This window comes from Temnothorax longispinosus, unplaced genomic scaffold (assembly GCF_030848805.1).
Source record: "Temnothorax longispinosus isolate EJ_2023e unplaced genomic scaffold, Tlon_JGU_v1 HiC_scaffold_29, whole genome shotgun sequence".
Classification (NCBI taxonomy): Eukaryota; Metazoa; Arthropoda; class Insecta; order Hymenoptera; family Formicidae; genus Temnothorax; species Temnothorax longispinosus.
The window spans coordinates 237,718-246,839 of NW_027270110.1; the positions used below are offsets into that span (position 1 = coordinate 237,718).

The window sequence follows — 9,122 nt, forward strand, 5'->3', positions numbered from 1 at the left end:
TGCTTGTTTTGTATTGCATTCTACCCATTTTCATCGAGCGGCTTGCCGTTATTTCTAATTATTTAACGCGAGCGGATTGCTATATAATTTACGTGTACTTTTACGTTCAATATTTTTATTTTATCAAATGCACCGCAACTCATTTATGTAGCGATTATTTTTTAATTGATACTGCCAAAAGATCTCGGTCTATCGAAAACAATTGCCACGTGAAAATTACAGAATTTCCACAATAATCCACGATTTGCTGCTATCTCTTGCATCGTTATTCGTCGTTTGCTAGAATTGTCAATCGATATAATAATACAAAAGATTTGACGTTTACTTTCTTACGCGAAATATATTTTAAAATTGTAATGTATATGTATTATACATGCAATGCGTAATGTAAAAAACACGAATAGATGGATCTTTTCGTTTTCACGCTTCATATGAAAATTGCAAATTTCTAATCCGAATCTCTTTATTCGCGCTCGATACGATTCTATTCTAATTGTGTATATTTATATATTCGTATCTCAGTCATCTCTCTTGGAAGACGACGCTCGATCGGAAATGAAGAAGACACTCTGATAAAATTGTTGTGTCTCGTATCATTTTTTTTTTTTTACAATGATAGAAAAATCGAAGTAGAATGATTTTGCGAACAAAGTCTTCTGTATATAAGCTCATCACATCGCGGAAATTATATTCACGCGGATGACCGACACGCGAACCTGTTGACCTTTCAGATCAGATGCTATCGAGAATCGATGAATTCCGTCTCTATTTTGCAATTCTATTAACAAAAACGACAATTCGCATATAATGCATCGTCTTGTCGAATCTAGGCGCTGCCTAAAAAAATATATTCCAGCAGTAACGATTACAAAAAGCGAGAATTTGCGAGGAGTCATTTCTATACAATTTGCTATATAATTATATATTGTCGCAATTTGCTATATAATAAACATATTACTACATAATTATCTTATCCTTTAATATATAATTTTATAACGAAAATTTGTTTCTATAGCCGATACTCCGCTAGCCTAGCAATCGTGAGCAGTCGCTCGTTTTCGCTCGTTTCCTCTCCTTTTAATCTATTGGGTCAAAGGAGAGGAAACGAGCGAAAACGAGCGACTGCTCACGATTGCTAGGCTAGCGGAGTATCGGCTGAACGCACCCATTGAATTTCCGACGCATGTCGGCTAAACAAAAAAAATATTTTTCTATAATGGCATAAAGCATGATGCAACAAAACAGTTGTAAAGCGAGTTTTTAAGGAGATAAAGCCGAGTGGAAAGGATATCTCGCGATAGCGAGGTTGCCACGGCTTTTTGGCTCCTATCATGGACACATAGGAATCATGGTGTAAGTAGACAGGTGAAGCACTCCCGACGGTGCGCACTCGTTCAGTTTTTGAGCCAATCAGCGCGCGACCCGTTTTGCAAGAAAAGCAATATGGCTGCTCCTGTCAGCGCGTCATCCGTTATGTCCGTTAATTAATTAATTTATTTAAAGTTTTATTATATTTTATTAAATATATATTTAAAATTTTACATGATTCACGCATTTTTATTTCTTAAGCCTTATTGTGTACATACACGATACTAGAAATCGGTCCGAGTTTCGGTTTAAGCCAATGAAACTGCTGCTTTTCTGTAAGAGCTGCAAGTTGATTATCTTAAACCGAAATTCGGACCGATTTCTAGTATCGTGTACACAAGGCTTTAGAGAAGAAGTTCTGTTGAATTTTGCGGTACGCTAAAAAGTTGATACGGTCTGAACTTCTTCCCCCACTACATTTTCTTGACGCTGCCGCTGGTTTCTAGCGTCAATGAAATCGCACCTGTAGTTAACTAAAATGCTATAGTTACGTCACGTACACTATAGCATTTTAGTTAACTAAAGGTGAAATTTCATGGGCAGTGAAAAGCAGCAGCAGATCGTACTGATTGGCTACAAAATAGAGAAGTTCTCGAGTTTCTAGAACTTCTCTATTTTGTAGCCAATCAGTACGATCTGCTGCTGCTTTTCACTGCCCATGAAATTTCAATGACATCTGTCCTTTTTTCGATTGCTCGCCATCTTACGCAAGATCCGGCAACTACTGTTGCTGCTCTTCTTGTCATCCTGCATCCGTATTTGCATTACTAAAATAATTATTAGATGGATCTTTTTTTGTACGCATTGAATCTTACTTCTACTTACACGATATTATTCCTACATGTTTTCCCAAGGGTGGATGATAAACATTATGTACGTATAAACAGTAGCATTTTTGTTTTAAGCAAATATTGTCGTCAGGTGACAGCTGTGTATGTGCCCCAATAAGTAATATTTGTAATTTTTTGATGCTTTTGATATAAAATTGCGTTTTCCACTCTAGATTTTTGTGTGGACTTTAATTCTAGACCAAAAACTTGCAATTCTGTAAAGCCAATTAAAAGATCCATCGATTAACGATAATGTCGGTAAATCATACGGCTGCAGGATCCCCTTAAGGGGATCCTAAAGCCGTCTGTAATACCGGCTTTTTTTCTTAGCACTAATCTTTTAATTGACTTTATAGAAATGCAAAATTCTTGTCTAGAATTAAAGTACGCATCAAAATCTAGGTCATGGTGGTCAAATTTATATCGAAAACGAAAAAAAATTAATATTTTTGTTAATTTTTGGTATACGTGACGACAATATTTGCTTTGCACAAAAATTCCACGATAAATATCCACAAAATTAGACCGGCATGACCTAGGGACAACATTTAAGAACAATATCGTGCAATTAGATCTAAGATTGAAAACCTAGAAAAAAAGATTACTTTATATAACTTTTATATGTGCAAAAGCACATTCAGGTTGACAGGATAAGCAATATTGCGTGTGGCAAGAGATGGCGCAGTAATCGAACAAAGACAGATGCCTCTCGTTAGACAAGGACAGATATAGATATATGACAAGAAAACAGAATTAGAAATGTTGACATTACCGACGTCGAGGAAGTTCAGCCTTCACTTTAGGATCCCCTTAACTAGTAGTTAACTCTCACTCTCCGTCTCTATCTAACCTTTGAGTTAAAAAGAGACAGAGAGTGAGAGTTAACTACTAGTTAAGCTAACTGGCCACTGTTGAACTGGGCCTAAAAATGCAAGTGTAAACACTTGATACAAACTGGCGCTAGTAATGTGGCGTTTACTGGCGGTTATTGGCCAAAGCACAGAATTAATCTGTGGTATATGTGTGTGTGTGTGTGTGGTGTGTCCGTGCTACGCCCATAATTTTCGTGCTGTGTAATTTTACACAATATATTTTTGCGATATTAATATCGCAAATAAGAGTTCAATTACTGTACATTGTACATGCAATAATAAAATTCAATTGCATAATTTTAGTTAATCAATTTTACGCTTTTATTAGCCATCCATTTGACTCACGTAGTGTCACACGTACCAAAGTTACATATTTCAAATATTTCGCCATTATTAGTAAAACGTGATGGCCACGGAACAATAAATTGATTTCGGGACAACAGGCGTCACAATTCATTTAATTAGTAAGCAAAACCTGTATCAATCTTGTATTTTATATTTATTGTAATAAAACATTTAACCATGCATCGCGTAGATTCGGCATTCGAACATTGGCCACGTTCTGTAACGCGCATATGCGCGCATTTATCTATAGTATAATATACGTAACGTTTACTATAGAAAATGCGCGCATATGCGCGTTACCAGAGCTCTGGCACAAAAAAGGTGAGCAGCTATTTGGCGCGAAGAAATGCAAATACAAGTGAAGGGAAAGTAAAATATATGTTTAGTTCAAATAAAAAATTCGACAAAATAACCTCTCTTGTAATTTATTTCAAAATGTTAATACTGATTTCTTTCGTCCAAAATCTCTAAAGATATTGTATTTGTATGAGAAACGAGATTATTGATCGATAATCATAATCTCGCTAACGTATAAAATTCGTATACTTCATACGGAAAATACGATCGACAGGTACAAAAAAACTTTAACATATTGTAGCCAATAAGAAATGCAGCATTAATTATACTAACAAAAAATAAACGTTGTTAAGTATGCACCTAAAATTAAAGCCTTGCTGAGACTTATTTATAAAAATCATTATTTATAAAAAAAGATTTAACATTTTCGATGTTTATTCCTTTTAAAAAATTAGGAACAAAATTACTTCGAGGTAATCACGTGAAGTCAAAGAAATTGCAATCAATAACGGTGCTGCGCGAATTATATTAATTACAAGTTTTATCCGAAACTAAAGTGAATAATCCCCGATATAAAATCAATTAAAGTATTATCAAATTTGTAAATTGAAAGACACATTGTAGTTAATTTTTTAAGAAATATTAGAAACGATTAGTTAAGGTAGCTGTTCTCGTCAGGGCATGTATTAGATAAAGTTTTCGATTTCGGTTTTTATATCAAATTATATGATCAGCTTTGCAGTCGATTTTTTCTGTGGCTCCTTACCGACTATTTACCCTAGAAAATCGATCTCGAAAATCACAAATTTTGCATTACTTCATACAGAAAAGAAGGCTCTATCACGGTTTCAATTTTAATCATTGATAAACTTGTCCAGCAATGCCTGCACTATTCTGTTAATTTATATACATGGGATTTATTATGAAAAAAAAGAATAAGAATAATTTTGCTTTTAATAAAATTCTGCTAATAAAATTAATTATCGATTAATTTATCAAATAATACTTTTGTCATTCTGCAAATGTAAATAAAACTAATTTTTTGTTGTTTAACATATATGGACAGAAAAGATTTGGAATAATACAATTAAACATTTGTTTTAATTCTGCCAGTTGATTTATTATTAAATAATACTGTACTATTTTATTAACACAAAATTGTTAATTTTTTGTTGTTTGATATATAGAAAATAGACGATAAATAACAAATTGCATAGTTAGAAAATTTAAGCAATTCTGTCGGTTGAATTAATCGCCGATTCATTTATCAAGTATAATAATATCTATACTATTTTGTTAACCTAGATAGAATTAATATTTTATCGTTTTATATATACATCATATAAAAATAATTACGATAAATGACAAATTCGTATAGTTAGAAATTTTGCTTTAAACAGTTTTGTCGATAGAATTGATCGCGAAGCACATTAAATCAAAACAAAAAGAAACAAAATTTAAAAAAAAACCACTAATTTAAAAGTAATAAATTTCATGGAAGAATGACTGCAGACATGGGTCATGGTTTGCAAACTGAGACTATCGTGAGAAATTATTTTTGCAATTCTACTGGATTAAAAGTGCAAAACGAAAATTTTAGTTTGTCAGAATAAATAGGTTTGGGTTTGGATAGATTTTTTTTCGGGGTGAAAGTGCAGGGGGAAGGATCTCCCCCACCTACTTCTAATATTTTTTAATACTATATACAAGAATTATTTCTAAACTCTTATTTATTTCAAATATTTTTGCGCACTTTTACATCAGTGCGCATGCTTTCTCTGGTATGTATGTACATGTACCCTGCCGACATAGCATATTTCTTAACACGAAAATTTTCACTTTTAGTACTTTATTTTTATAACTTTTGTCCTACTTAAAAGCGACAATTTTAACTTTTATATTCGAATTTAACACGTCAAAATACATAATATATTGTTAAATTTCAGCTAAATCGGTAAGAAAGCTTATACTTTCCTTCACATTCACATCCTTCATATTCCTCATCATCATCATAAAATGTGATTCCCTTTTGATATTCAAGGATGGACACGTGTGGATATTTTTCCTTCGCCTGAACAACGAACGCCTGTCATCGGATCAGCTATTCCGCATAGCATAGATTTGTTTGCAGTTTAAGACACTGCTCGAGAATTGCGAAACTAAATATATCCCACAAGTATAATTGTCTTAAGTTTTTACACAGTGTCAGTCCTTCATAGACATCGTAATTGAAAATCATATCGGAATTTCTCAAATTGACTTCTTCTAAGCGTTGATAGGAGGAAAACAATCTGCGCCAGCTATGCTTATCGATTGTGCAACGTTCGTCCCTGTAACAAAAGTCATATTATTAAGTGATTTTCCAATCGCAAAAAGAAAAACCAACAAGCGTTTCATAGTGCTTGCAAGAAATGTAAACACACACATTTTGATAAAGAATAATGTTTTAAAAGAAAACGTAACACACACGTACATCTTCATCATTGCCAGTTTTCGTAATTTCTTGCATTCAGCGAGGGCATGAATACCTCGCGATGTAATAATATTGCCCGATAAATCTATTATTTCCAAGTCTGGACACGAATTTTTTAACTGTATTGTAATTGCGTCTAACTGTATAGTGGGTTTACATCATCCACAAGCTAGGCTTCCTCAGATCTAAGTCACGCATCCGGCGAATTTTTTGCAGTATTTTGCAAAGAGATTCAGGTCTTATATGGCACCATCCATGGTCTAATTTCTCTAGAAATTCTAGATTTCCGAGACTCAAAACTTCTTCTTCCCTTTCGTCCAGAGTATAACTAAGATCCAATACTAAAAAAAAAAATGTATATATTAATCATATAGAGTTTATCTGTTATTCGAACATTTAAAGAAAAAAGGATCCTGTGTTAAATTATTGAGACGTTTATTTACTTCGCTCATACGGTAAAACGACCTCATATCCAAGTATTTTAATATTATTAGTATTATTTATTCATCCTGCAAAAACAAAATATAAAATTTAATATTATTACGAGAAATAAAATATTCTTTGAATATTTTACAGAAAGCGCAGAAAAACTGTCAAGTTGCTCCTTGGATTTTCCCGAAGAGAATTTGATATATTTTATAAATTTTACATGATTCCAATGAATTCTTAATAAAGGGTGATTCACATATTCCTGCTTAGAAGATAGCACATCTTCCTCTCGAGATACTTGCTTGTGCATCAGCTTGTTCTTGTGAAAACTCGTTGCTACATCGCTGCAAATAACATTGAAACACATTTTCATTATTAAGTAAATAAAATAAGATTGAATTATTGAATATTACTTTAATGTCGACAATTATAGTTTGTCGATATATATGTCGACAATTATACCTTTTATAAATAACGCAATATTTTGGAAATTCCTTTTGAAGATCAAGTATATCCAAGTACGCATTTTCATAATCACGTGTTGTATTAAAAGGGTCAAACAATTCACAGACATTCCGAGAGCCTGTATCTATAAAATATGGTTCTTTTTGAATTCTTGAGAATTATTCAGAACGAGAAGAACAAAATCTCTTTGAACAAGAATGTCGTCGTGCCCGAATGCGGTATAAGAGATCAGTTATACTCTTATCTTCAGGATTTTTAGAAAAAATCAATTTTGATGTACCGATCAGCATCACAGCATCTAGCTGTGTGCAAGAGTTGGATATAAAATGTAGTCTTAAGCATTTTGGTTTTAAAGTTACAAGACCGTAAGGAGAAAATATCCGTGATTCCGAACGTCTACGTTTGAGTAGCTGAGAAATTTTGTGGAATTTAGGTCGTCCATTCCATAATAAAATCCATCGACCCACATCTTCAGAATTTTGAGCCCAAACTTCAAATACGTTCCCAAAATTATATACTTCATATATAAAGATTCTGATTGGATATACAGCTTCATGAAACTCGAGATCTTCAAAATAGAAAATTTAATTATAACCTTTTCTAAACACAAACATTTTCCGTAACAATATCTTATTTATCGATTCAAATGTTACATACCAATAATATGATGAAAATAATAATCTTTTCGATACTCTGGTACATAAGTATGGCACTTGATTCTGCCATGGAGATACTGAAATATCGAAATTATACGTCTCCTAGTATTAAAGAGTAAAAAAAAGTACTGAATATTACCAAACGTTGTAGCATAAATTAGATTTTGTGATATATTATATACTTTCTACAGAACAGAAAATACACATACCAAAAGAAAATCTTCATGGCTTGGAAAATTGCTAGGTGTTCCAATTATATTATTACGAATATTACTTTTGCTAGTAGTATTCTTGCAGTCCTTTTTGGATATCTTGCTATCTTTTCCAAATTGATAGATGAAATCAACATAATCCTCTCCTACCGCTACTCGCTGTCAGTAGAAGGATATTTGACATCCTTCTCGCAATGTGAGGAATGATAATTGGATGTCATATTCTCTTTCTTAAAAAAGATGGAAATATAAAGTAATAATATAATAAAATGTAATAATGTAATAATCTTTGTGCTTTGTTAGTCATATATGTCACACAAAACGCTATATATTTAGTATTATACAAGATGAGTTTTATTTTCTGTATCAATAAATTATCTCCACCAATTATCTAAAAAAATATTGGTTTATTGGGAAAATATTTTAGATAAAAGTTGTAAGGTTCAGAGAGGACCAATAAACGATCTTATTAGATTTTAGTTCCGACCGAGACCCGTGTTCGGCCTAGTTAATTTTTTTTAATTAAAAACCCAATTTTTTCTTGGGGTTTTCATGTACATACACAAATATTAAAAAAATTAGGGTATTATTGCAACAGTACATTCTTGAGACCAATTTAAGTCAAAAAGTCGTGTACTACTTTTTTCTCCGACAAGCAATTATTAAGATATCGTAAGCTAAACGTTGAAAAAATTACCAAGTTTTCCTTAAATATCTCAAAAAGTATAAAACAAATAAAAAGTGTTTCAGACAAAAGTTGTTCAAATTAATGAGTAGAAAAAGACGATCGATATAATAAAAAATGGAGGTTGTTATTTAAAAAAATTTGACTTGAGCTCTACTGGGCTTGACACGCGCCCCGGACCTAAAATCTAATATGCTAATAAAAAATCGCGGCGCCTATTGACCCCTTCGAATCGTCCAACTTTTATTTGAAACATTTTTCCAATAAATCAATAAACCTTTCTAAGATAATTGACAAAAATAATTGGCACATGAAATAAAACTCACCCTATATATTTATTATAATTATATTAGAAAGATTCATATATCTACTTGTATAAATTTATTATACCTTGCTTCCACGTGGGCCACGTGTTAAAATGACGATACTATAAAATACGATACGATAAATGAGACGGGCAGTGACGGACCAGTGATCGCTCGCGGCACTA

At 32.5% G+C, this 9,122-nt stretch overlaps 1 long non-coding RNA gene across 2 annotated transcripts; it reads right to left on the reverse strand.

Annotated features, from left to right (window-relative positions):
* Positions 1-5,129: 5,129 nt before the first annotated feature.
* On the reverse strand, positions 5,130-9,122 carry LOC139824199 (uncharacterized). Of its 2 annotated transcripts, XR_011735041.1 has the most exons (8): positions 9,023-9,122; positions 7,945-8,177; positions 7,737-7,812; positions 7,077-7,647; positions 6,835-6,958; positions 6,629-6,694; positions 6,186-6,526; positions 5,130-6,042 (listed from the first exon to the last, which is right to left on the reverse strand). It is a non-coding gene; the product is annotated as an uncharacterized lncRNA (long non-coding RNA). The 2 variants fall into 2 exon arrangements; XR_011735040.1 differs by having other exon boundaries at positions 6,629-6,958.